At 39.3% G+C, this 12,201-nt stretch overlaps 1 protein-coding gene across 6 annotated transcripts in view; it reads left to right on the forward strand.

Moving 5' to 3' along the window:
- ANKS1B (ankyrin repeat and sterile alpha motif domain containing 1B) overlaps positions 1-12,201 on the forward strand; it is a 1,053,061-nt gene that overhangs the window by 685,948 nt on the left and 354,912 nt on the right. The gene's annotated exons all lie outside the window — the stretch shown is intronic.

A 12,201-nucleotide genomic window follows, 5' to 3' on the forward strand; every position in this document is an offset into this window, starting at 1 on the left:
GAAGCAGTCTGGGCTCTGAAGTGGGCGGCTTTCCAGTGAACATGCAGCTATCATTTTACAAACTCAGTCTAGTCGTTACACATGCACTTCTGCAACAATTACAACAACAACTATATATATATATATATATATTTTTTTTTTTTTTCAACTACGGGCATTTAAAATCTGTCGTCACCCAAAAGTCAACGCCGAGAGGGAGTCATTCTTTATCTGGACAACAGCTTAATTACAAATGTAATAGGCAACAGCCTCGCAGTGGTGTGAGAGAGAACTCAAGTAAGACTTCTCATTTCCACTGTCTCGCTTCTCTATGATTCGGTTTACTCATCTGTAAAATCAATCTAATGAGGGATCTAGGAGAAATGTTCTTTGGACTTGCTATTTAATATTTTGAGCTCTTTAAAGTTGCAGGGTACAATATTGGTGCTGGCAGAGCTGTTAATTGTTCTTGTAGATCTCATTAGCCTTTGGAAGGACACTGATTGCTTGTGCAGTGGAAAGTCAGAAATGAGGGCATGTTCAGGGATGACCATCTTAGAAGAATGGCTTTCAGAAAAAAACATTAGCTGCAGTTCTAATCTGGTGATAGCGAGGAGGCCTTTTCTTCCATCTGGAAGTTACTCCAGTTACATTTTTAAGCATTAAAATAAGCTGCCCCATTTTCTAATAACGCAGTACTACAACTCCCATTACTAACTCACGCTCACATGAATTGGCCTTTAATTTAGTCATGTAGCACATTTGCATAATTTCATCTCCAGTATTGCTTTAAATGACCAGCTATTTGGGAAGAGGAATTTACTTCATGAAATAGAAAACTTATTCAAACTGCTGAATTATGGACTAATTTTAAGAAATCCAGCCACGATCAAATTTTTTGCTTCTTTAAAAAGACAGATCTCTCAAACAAGTGTTCACAAGCAATGACCTCCCATTTCTCACTTCTAGTCACCTCCTTAACCCCTATAATCCTGTCTGCTTCCCAGCTCTTCTGCTAAAATTGTTCTCTCTGAAATCAGCTCTGACCTGCTTCTTGCCAAATCCCAGCCCCCTTTCTTCTCACTTCATTTCTCTTGCCCTCTTTACAGTGTCTTATTTTCACCCCTCACTCATTGATATTCACTCCCTTATTGATATTTATTGGGGTTCTGTGACATTACACTGTCCTTTCCAATCATTCCCGTTCTCTGATTCTCCTCCTGCCTCTAAATGTGCATGGTGCTCTACTTGTCCATCCATTAGAGACATTGTTAGTTCTCATGGATCCATAGCTGTGCTACTCTCCCTCTTTCTACCTGGCTTCCAATGCGGCTCAACTACTCATAAACATTTCCATATACATCTATGCATGCAAAGCATTTAGCTCAGACTTGGCATAGAACAAATGCCCAACAAATGTTAAGTATTACTGCAGCTAGAGTGCTCTTTCTAAAGCACACGTTTGCTTTAGCACTGCTCTACTTAAAATAATTCAGTGATTCTCAATTACCTATGGGAGATTATGTTTCCAAAATCCTTACTATGGCTTTCATATGCAGGATCCTTTATGACCTGCCCGGCCCCAATTTATTTTTCAGCCTCTTCTGTTACCATTTTCTCTCTACAGTTCTAGAGAACTGTGTCTTTACCTTTCACTGCCTGGCCTTTTGCACATGCTGCTCTCTGCCAAGAATGACCTTCCTTCCCCTCTCAACTCCTCTTTATCCTTCAGTTCTTAGCCTAGTTGTCACTTATTTTAGCTGTCACTTCTTCCCTGGCCCTCCAAGTATGGGTCAAGAACCTTCTTCTGGAGTTCCCTTTCTTAACTACTTATTTCGCTGTGTCATTTCACCTATTTACTTGTCTACCCACCCCCACCACTTCGCCCACATGCAAGTAGTAGAACAGGGGTCAGCAAACTTGTTCTCTCAAGGGCCAGATAGTAAATATTTTTAGGCTTTGAAAGTGGTCTCTGTTGCAACTATTCAACGTGCTGTTGTAGTATAAAAGCAGCCATAGACAATATGTAAATAGTGGATGTGGCTGTCTTCCAATAAAACTTTATTTACAAAAGCAGGCAGATTTGGTCAAAGAGCCATAGTTGCTGCTCATACACTTGATTCTTTTTAACTCCTTGAGAATTGGAAATATGTTTTGACCCTCTGTATCTCCAAGGACAACTCATCACTTACACATGGAAACACAGTAAATGTTTGATGAAAGAAAGAAAGAATAAAGCAAATAAGGATGAAGGAAAGGAAGAAAAGAAAGAAGGAAAGAGAAAGGGAGTGAAGGAATCTGGCAGGTGGCTACAGCAAGGTTCCTGAAGGCCTGTTTGGTTTAAAGAGAACTTGGTCAATAGCTGAAGATATTCCGAGCAAGAGCCAGCCTTCAGGAGTCTTATAAGAGCTGGAGAGGGTGTTTTCGCTTGAATCCATCAGACGGGAGTGTATTTTCGGCAAGAGCACTGCACAGGCATAGGAAGTAGAAAAACACAGCTGCAAAGGGAGCCGATTGTTCACTTTCTTTGGAACTCCTTTCTCTTCCTTCTTCACCTAATTGTGCTGCATTGTTCATGATTCAGCTTGAGCATCACTTCCTCCAGGAAGTAATTCCTTATACCACCCTGTCATCTGGCTGGCATAATCACTCTCTCTCTCTGTGCACCCCTGGCACCCCGCCCTTAGCCCTGTGCTAATCTCTGTTATATTGCATTGCAATTATATGCTCAGGTGTCTGCTTCCAATCCTGGAAAGTGAGTTCCTTTAGAGGCAGAGATCAGGTCTTATTTATCTCTGTATTTCTAAAGCTTAGTGCAGTGCCTGGCACATAGTAGCCTCTGATAAAGACTGATTGGATGGATTTAAAGTTCAGTTCGGTTTCATATAAATTATTCCATGTAATTCTTACCATATCACTGTCAATAAGTATTACTTTTCCCATATTTATAAAGAGAATTATTATTATATATTCATAAATGAAACTCAACAAGTTTCAAAAAAAATTGCTCTTCATCACCTGGATTTCAAAACCAAACCTCTTTGATCTAAAGGTCCCTGCTCAATTCACTACGACCACATTATTTCCTCATTCCTCCCATCACTCATTCAGCAAATGTTTGGAGAGCCCCTGTTAAATTGCAGACATTGACGAGGACACCAGCCCTGCCCTTGAAGCACTCCCAGTTTGTCATACTTCTGGTCCTTTGAGGAACTTCTTTATCCTACTTCTTAATTTTCTACCTTGTCCCTACTACTTCTCAAGAGGGCCTCTGCTCTAATCACACTGGAACACTCACTGCCAAATATATACCTTTCCTTTTTTCATAATTCCCCTCCTACCTAACATAACGTGTCTCCTCCAAACTGTCTATTCAAGAAAGACCCATTCCTCAAGGTCTTGCCCCCCCCCCACCTCTTCTGTGGAGCCTTCTTCTGCTGGTCTGGACCCTGCCCACCTCTCCAGCTTCATCCTTCACCCCTCTTAAGCTCTAACCATGTTGAATTATTGTAGTTCTACAACCATGCCATACTTAATCACAAATCCATGTCTTTGCACACACTGCATCTTATACACACTATTCTCTGCGCAGAACATTCCCTTCCTGCACTCATCCTTAGCCTGGGTAACTCTGACTTCAAAAGCCCAGCATAGGGGTTTCTTCTGGGGAGGCTTTTACAAATTCTGTTGTGGTATTACTCAACTATCCTTCGCTGGCCTCCCATGGCACCCTATATACACCTGTAATGGAGCAGTCTTATCATACAAGGCTGAATTATCTGCTTCTTTACCTTACTCCTTCCCCTGAGAAAAAGAACAGTGTTTTGTTCAGTACTATTTTCCTGGCACATAATAGGTCCTTGTATAGCTTGCTAGGACTGCCATAGCAAAGTGCCACAAACTGTGTGGTTTAAGCAACAGAAATTTATTGTCTCAGCTCTGGAGGCCAGAAGTCCAAGATCAAGGTGTTGGCAAGACTGGTTCCTCTGAGGGACGTGAGGGGAGGATCTGTTCTAGGCCCTCACTTGCCAGTAGCTCTGTATTTTCACATCATCTTCTCTGTGTGTGTGTCTGTGTCCAAATTTCCTCTTCTTATAAGGACACCAGTCATATTGGATTAGCCCCCCCCAATGACCTCATTTTTAACTTGATTACCTCTGTAAAGACTTTGTCTCCAAATAAAGTCACATTCTGAGGTACTGAGGGTTAGGACTTCAACATATGAATTTAGGAGGAACACAGTTCAGCCCATAGCAGTCCTTAATAAATGCATGTACAGGAGTATCCTTTATTATCCATCCTGTTGCCAAGCACAGTCCATAATGGTCACAAAATAAATATTTGATTAATTGAATTAAGCTCAATCTATTTGAGGTTTATATGAGATTTAAAATGTTCAAAGAATCTGATGTTGTTCTTTCATCAATGATAAATGCAGTCTCCCTGATAGCTTACAGTTTTGCACGCATGGGTAATTGTATACAAGGTCATGCTGCTAGCTAATATGAGAAGCAGCAAGACCAGAACCAAGAACTTCCTGCCCCTCTAGCCTTACACTCTTTCCATTTTACATTGCAGCTCTGCTGGCCCCTAAATAAATCACATTTCCAGGAAATATCCATTTGTTTGCCATCCTTATGTTTGATAACTATTTGGTAGGAGAGCCCAATATGACCAATTTAATAAAATAAGTACTGTTTAACAAAAACTTGTTATATATGTTTTTTACATACATTATATTTACCTCTCCCACAAATGTTATGAAGTATGTATTACTATTCCAGATTTACCAATTACAAAACTTAGAGAGAAACCAAATATCTGGTCCAATGCACTTAAGCTTCAAACCCAGGTCAATCTGAGTCCAAAGGGAAAAAAATTTTTCAATAAGATTTGCTGGGTCAACATAATGTAGGTGAGCTGAGAAAGGTGTGGGCTCTGAACAAACAAAAGTAGCATAAGCATTCCTTGTGTTTGGAGGGATGATTCAGAGTACCAAGAAGAGAGATGGGAGAGAAGAAAAACCTTGCCTCATGCAGAGATTAGGAAGTCTAAGGAAAGTCTAAGGTAGTCTAGGAAGTCTAGGAGGTCTAAGGAAGACTAAGGAAACTTCCAACTATACACAGGGTTATAAAAAAAAAAAAATGGACCTCCAGGTCAATTCTGTCCTCAGACTATGAGACCATCTAAGTGGGGGTCATTCCATGAATACAGGAGATACTGCATCAAACAGGGGTAGTGTTTGTGGAAGACATGATTTACCCTTCAGTATAATCTTTTCTAAAGTGTAATGGGTTGTCATTATGAATTGTTATGTATTATTATCCTCCAGAAAACTCAAGCTAAAGAGACACAGAAATAATACCTTCTAGGTCATTGCATACTTGTGGCTGACTTCATCCCAGACTTCCTAATCTGAGAATGTACCACACACATCAAAGATATTGGAAACTATCCATTCATTTAAGAGCGTATGATCTAAGAGCGTATTGAGAAACAAGAGCCCTTATGACTCTACTTAGAAGTTATAGAGATGTATTAGGAGAAAAGAAAAATACAATGAATAATTAATATAGGCCTCTGAATATCAGGTCATTGATTTCTGCCCCTTGAGTCCACAGAATTAAATTTCAGATTGTTAAACTTTTACCTTCTGTCAGACTGAGCAAAGATGATTAGGATTCATATCCAAAGCATTGTGGAACATCTTGTGTTTACAAGCCAATGTCTGTTTAGATGGTTGGCAAAAAGAATTAGGTTTCTCCTTCCAGAGTTTCGAAGGAGATCTGGGAATAACAGGCCTAGAATCCAGAGTGTCTCAAGTTTATTTGACAGGAGTTATATTACACACTCTTATCAGGAAGGAGTAATCCTGTAAAGAAGGATCTGCGCATTTAGTATTCATCAGGCCTGTAACTATGACCCATACAGTTATCTGCTAGCTTAGAACAAGTGAAAAGAAAATACAGGCTGGCCAACATTTACTCCAGAAATACCCCCTCTTAAAAAAAAAAAAAAAGCAAGCAGAAGATCATTCATATCAATTCAATCATTTGAGAACTGCTGGATAAATAATAATGAGGTTCTTTTGGGGGGAAATGGAATGGAGGGTATGTTATACAGTCAAAAAATGTAATCCACTTATTTCCTGATAATTAATTATGACGTACTAGCAATGAGAATACCATATTTAAATTCCTATTGCACTTTATAGTCTTTAAACTATTATACATATATTATCTCAATTAATCCAGGAGACTAAATAAATTCTATTCTCAGTTCTAGCATAAATGGTGTGACATTGGGTAAGCCTTCTTTTCTGCAATCTCTGAACAAGCTCAGATATAACCTATTTTTTTTTCAAAACCCTCCCTTAATCCTATGTCTATTCTAGATTCTCTTCTTCCCGTCACAACCAAGCTTCTCCAAAGAAATGTCTACACTTGCTGGCTTGCTCTTCAATAGTCAGGCCTTGATACATTAGCCTTTGTTAACATCCTGAAATTATTTATAACTGGTGACTAATGAACTCTTAATTCTCCAAGTACACTATATTCTTTCCAGTCCTTATTTACTCCATCTTTCTGTGGTCTTTGTTTTTGTTGACCACTTGTTTCCTCCCTGGCTTCTGTATCCATGGCATCTCCTGCCCTAGTAGTCACCCCTTCTCTGGGACTTCCCTGCCTCTTCCTGTCCCCTAGGGTTTAGCCCTTTTCATCTCTTCTCTCTTACTCCACACATTCACCTTAGGCGACTTCACACTCAACAAAGTCAAAAATTTTCTACTTCTATATTGTATCGACACCTCAAATTCAAAGTGTCTAAAAGTGGAAAGATATTTCCCCAAAATTTTTTCCATGAGAAAGTGATCAATTGACTAGCATGGTGATGAGAGATCAAGTGAAGTGAGACTAGAGAAAGAGCCACCAATTTGGCAACATAAAAGCCACTGGAGAACTTGACAAGAGCACATTCAGTGGAGTAAGAGGTACAGAAGCCATAATGCATTGCGTTAAGGAAGTACTAGAGTGCACAACTATTGAAGGAAGCTTTGCTGAGAATGAGAACACAGAAATAAGCAAGTAGCTAAGGGTGATATGGAGGTCAAGGGGAGGTTTTTTTAAACAGGAAAGATTGGAGTCATGTTTGGCTATGAAAAGGAATGATCAGATAGAAATGGAGATACTGATATTGGAGAAGAAAGAAGGATTGAATGAATGAAAAATGTGAGAGGATTTGAAATCCAGAGATAAGTGGAGGAATTGTCTTTGATGGGGATGTTCCTATTATAATAGTAAGGAAGACAGAAGATGGGTACATAATGATCTTTATAGAGAGTGATGAGAATATGAAGGTATATTTGCTCTAGTGGTTTCTATTTTCTAGTGAATTATGAGACAAGAATGTGGAAGATTTGAAGATAGAGGAAACAGAGTCATTTCAGAAAGTGGGCAAGAGAATTTACTAGGAAAATTGAGTAAAACTGCAGGACCATGTCAAGGGTTTGTTTGAGATTTTTAATCATTATGTTCGGTAGGAATTGCAAAGACTACTGCACTTTAAGGTACAGGATTGCTTTCATAGTCTGGCTCCTTCTAGTTGGTGTGAGATCATGGGCTGGTCACTTAACCTCCATGAGCATCAGTTTCCCAAGTGCAAACCTAATTTACAAGGTTGTGGTGAGAACCAGATTAAGGCTAGCAGTGTGCTTTCAGTAGGAATGAATCATGAGGGTGATTGTTCCATTTAGCTGGCAAGCCACTTTGGAATTACTGACAGCACAATGATACACAGAAATTGCCATAAGGCTTCATTGCTCTTGCCTTCATAATACACTGGATACAAGGAAAACGCTTACACGAATTATGCTAGTAACACCAAAACACTTACAACCCACCTATCTCATGACCTTATATCAAATAACTCTGAAGGATGTTAGAAAGTTATGTCACCTTAATTCACTCTTACTCACCACAGACCCTGGTTAATCGACTGTACATATACTCAAAGAACTGAGCCTTTCTGGCTTAGCGGCCATGCAGTAGTGCATGCTGTTGGCAGAGTACTGTGGGACTTCCAAGGAACTAGATTGCATTTAGGACTTTCCCTAAGAAACATACTCAAGGACACCCACCTGCTCACAGCAATAAGATGTTCCCTTAATTAAGGTTGATCAAATTGTGATAATTAATTTTTAGGAATATATTTAAATATTCAAGAGTCTAGTAGCTTTGTCCTCAAGTATCCCTAACCTAAACTTGCATTCAGAATGTAAAGTATATGAACAAATACTAGGAAGTATATTAATAAACATAGATTATAAAGATTATAGCATTTTAAAATATAAATCTATGTGTTTAAAACCTGCATCTTTTATCCTTTAACATATGTTAACAATAGAAAGTGGAAAGTAGGTAAGCATTTGTGAGGGGGCTCCCAGGAAAATCTTTTTGAATGGATTTCCTGGGAGACTTATCCATTCATTCCTAAGGAAATACCTATTGTATACCTACTGTACTCATCAAACTGTGCCAATTGTGGCAGAGACTACAAAGAGGCATAATAGAGGCTCCTGTTAAAGATCCTACAGTCTTCTCAGGGAGCGGAGACTGGCCTAAGTTTGCTAAATAGCTGTACACACTCAAATAGCAATAAAGGACAACAGTGTAAGTGTTTTCACAGCATAGGACATAACCATGGGAGAAGTAAATGTTAGAATCTATGAATTTCTATGAGCCCTGAAAAGGAGAAGATGTCTGTGAGCCAGAGTGGTCAGGGAAGCTCTCTGAAGGAAATGGGCTTGGATAGGATTTGTGTAAACAGAGAAGAATGGGGCCAATGATATAAGGTTGAATGAAATCATAAGCAAATGTGGTGAGATTGCAAAATGCATGTAGTGTTTGAACAAAAGAAATACTGATCTGGCACAATCCTAGGGTTCATGTAATATCTCTGTGAATGAAAGTGCTACCTACCTGTGAAATCATGGTTCAGATGTTACTCATGCACCATATGGAAAAACAGCTTAATGATCCATCCTATTTGTGCCCAGATAAGCTCACCCAGATGGCAGCACACACGAGCACATCGCACATACAAACAGCAAAGGAGGATGAGCGTAGAAACATCTGCCTGACTGATTGGCCTTCTATTTCCAGGTAATACTGAAGAAAATGGAGTTACTTGAGTTATATTAACTGTTTCTCCGAACAAGCGCATCAGAGGGCTAGTATGCTGTCGCAAAGAAACAACAAATCTGTGTTCAATAGTTTCATATCATCTGGAATACCCTCCTATCCTCCAAAACTAAATTTATTCACCTGTTAGATCCTTTGCTTCTTCAAAGGTATTCCCTTCTTTATGTTACCAATATCTAAAGACGTCATCCTCACTTGCACTTTGGAACCATGACCACTGCAAAAATACCTACCAATCTCCTCATCTCTAGAACTCAGCTTGTTTCAAAGATTCCAGTAATTCAAATGAAGAAGCATTTGCTTAGCTGCCACTTTCACATGCCAGACGTTATCCTGAAGCTCCTAAACACAGACTGATGATAATAATGATGATAATAATAATGATAATAATTATAAATGCTTATATAACACTTATATTCTAGGCACTGTTCTAAGTATTTTACATGTATTAACTACTTTAATTCTTTTGGAATGAATAACATACCCAGCCCCTCCTCTCTTGAAACTTACAATGTACTGGAGAAACAAACATGAAAACAGACAGATTACTTCAGCACCACAACTGATTGGAACTATAATTCAGAGTAGAGTGGAAGCATCAAAATGAGTGGCTTAGGCAAGGCTCCACAGAAGGGGTCAGATTTACACTAACTCTTGATGGATTGGGAAGATTCGCAGCCTGACAAAGGCTGAGTGATAGAGCAACCTTCAGGCAGATGAAACAGCACCTAATTAGCATAGAGGCACATAAGAGGACATCCAGAGGTTTGGGTGCAGTCGGGATGCAGGGGGCAAAAACAAAAGGAGGCAATACATAAAACCAGAGACGTCAACATGGGCCAGATCAGGGAGAGTCCATTTTTTTTCCAATCCAACTTGGATCTCCAGGACCTTGTCTGTGTAACCAAGAATATGTTTATTTATTTCTGTCTTTTGATACGTATGAATCTCTGCATCTTCAGCTCCTTTTAGTTTTATGTGCCTTGAGGAAAGGTCATTGCAGGGTCTTCTCTTCCCTTGTCACCCCCACAGAACCTCCCAGTGAGCACTCAATGTCAGTTGACTGACTGGCTAATCACCAGCCTATGGTTGTAGGTGATTATCTGTGCTGCCTGGGAAGGCCGGGTCCAGAGATAGTAATTACATTGGCGTCAGTGGCAACTTCTGGTGTCAGAGATCCCGTTAGAAATCATTTTATTGATACTAATTCAGAAGATTGTTCTCCAGCTCAGGGAAAACAGTGCACATTAAAAAGCTGTAATCAGAGGTTACCATTTCAATAGCAGTCTTCAGAGCCAAAGTCTAGATGCAGAAAATTAAGGCTCCTCAGCTTCCTGTTACCCCACAACCAAGACAATGACAGTACTAAATAGGGTCTTCCTCGTGTCTTAGAGAGCACTCTTTGAAATGAGAAAGGAAGAGGCTTGGCAAAGGGATGAGCAGATGCCCATGACTGGTTAATTATTTGATTTATCACCTCACCCTCTTCCAAGAAGGTGGTTTACACTAGACACAAGAACAGTTTAAACACCTCCATTGTAGCAAGGGAATTTAGACAGATGAATTGACAGAAAAAGACACACTTTTAAAATTTTTTGAAGTTATATATATATATATATATAAAACATCAAAACAAATGTACAGTGTTTATTTTTTATTTAGATTTCAGAAATAAACTTTTGTGATGCCTAAAAAAAAAAAACAAATAAAACTTAAATGCAAACAATGTCCTATATCTTCTCCCCCTTCCTAACCTCACTTTCCAGAAACAAATACCTTAAACATTTCTGTGCTTAGTGCTTCTGGAAATTATCTCCATATGAGATGCATATATCCTTAGTTCTCACTCTAGACATCATTTACTGACAGAGTAAATGACATGGGAGGTGAGGATTTAACTCATTTATACCATCATTTTTTCTCTCTCCTACCTGCCTGCATCCCTAGTAGAGGTGCAAACTGAATCTTGGTCCACAAAGTCAGGTGCTATGAAATATCACTTTTAAATGTAGTAAATCAGCTTAGTTTTGTCTTCATGCTAGAGCTAGTATAAAATTCCACCACCATCAGTATTGGCTTCTAATGTCTTCCCATGATACTAGAGACCCAAGTGTTGCTAGGTAAATAGGAAAACTGCTTTGTGGTGGTCCCTGCAGAAGTCTTCATTGTCCAAGCTTGCACTGGTGCCATGAAGTACAGTGTTTCTCTGTCTCCATGCCCCCCATGGGATATGGGAATATTTATCAGGGATGAAAACCCCATTCCTAGGCTCCTACTCCCACCCTGATGAGGGTGGGCATCAATGATCATGGCCACACACCATTCACACAGTGAATGGAACATGAGAATTATCCTAGCATTTACCTCTTATTTATTTTTAATATGTGTTTTCTTTTTCCTGTCATTTCTAATTACTTTTCCTTTCTCTTTAATTTCTGCCTTTATTTGTCCTTAGGTTTTTACAGTCTCCACCATACTGCCTATTTTTCTGACCTACTTTTTCTTAGGGACCCCTTTCCCCAGCCTTCCTGTCCGAAGCTGCACTTGTTCTCTGGGACTGTCTCATAGTCATCATTCTGGAACTCCATTGCACTCTTGAATTGAATCCATTGTTTCTTGGATGTTTCCTCTCTCTTGATTTGATTTCCTCATACTGCTGGAGCATATACTCAAAATAGCTTTAACAAAAAGAAATAGCTAAAAAATACATGACAGGTGAATTTCTGAGCCTTGTGAAGCTAAGAATGCCTGTATTCTGCCCCCGTCATTGATTAATATTGTGGTTTAGTGTGTAATTCCAGGCTGCATCTAATTTTTCTCAGAGCTTAAAAGACACTGCTCCTTTGTCTTGTTGCATTTGATGTAGTTGTGGAAAAGTCTGACGTTGATTCCTTTACAGGTGACCTTTTTCCCTCTCAGAAGTTTTTAGGATCTTCTCTTCATCCTTGGTGTCCTGATGTGTCACTAACTTGTGACTAAGTGGGTGTCTTTTTCATCCTGTTTCACACTTGTTAGGCGCTTTAAA

The sequence above is a fragment of the Ursus arctos genome, unplaced genomic scaffold, assembly GCF_023065955.2.
Source record: "Ursus arctos isolate Adak ecotype North America unplaced genomic scaffold, UrsArc2.0 scaffold_21, whole genome shotgun sequence".
Classification (NCBI taxonomy): Eukaryota; Metazoa; Chordata; class Mammalia; order Carnivora; family Ursidae; genus Ursus; species Ursus arctos.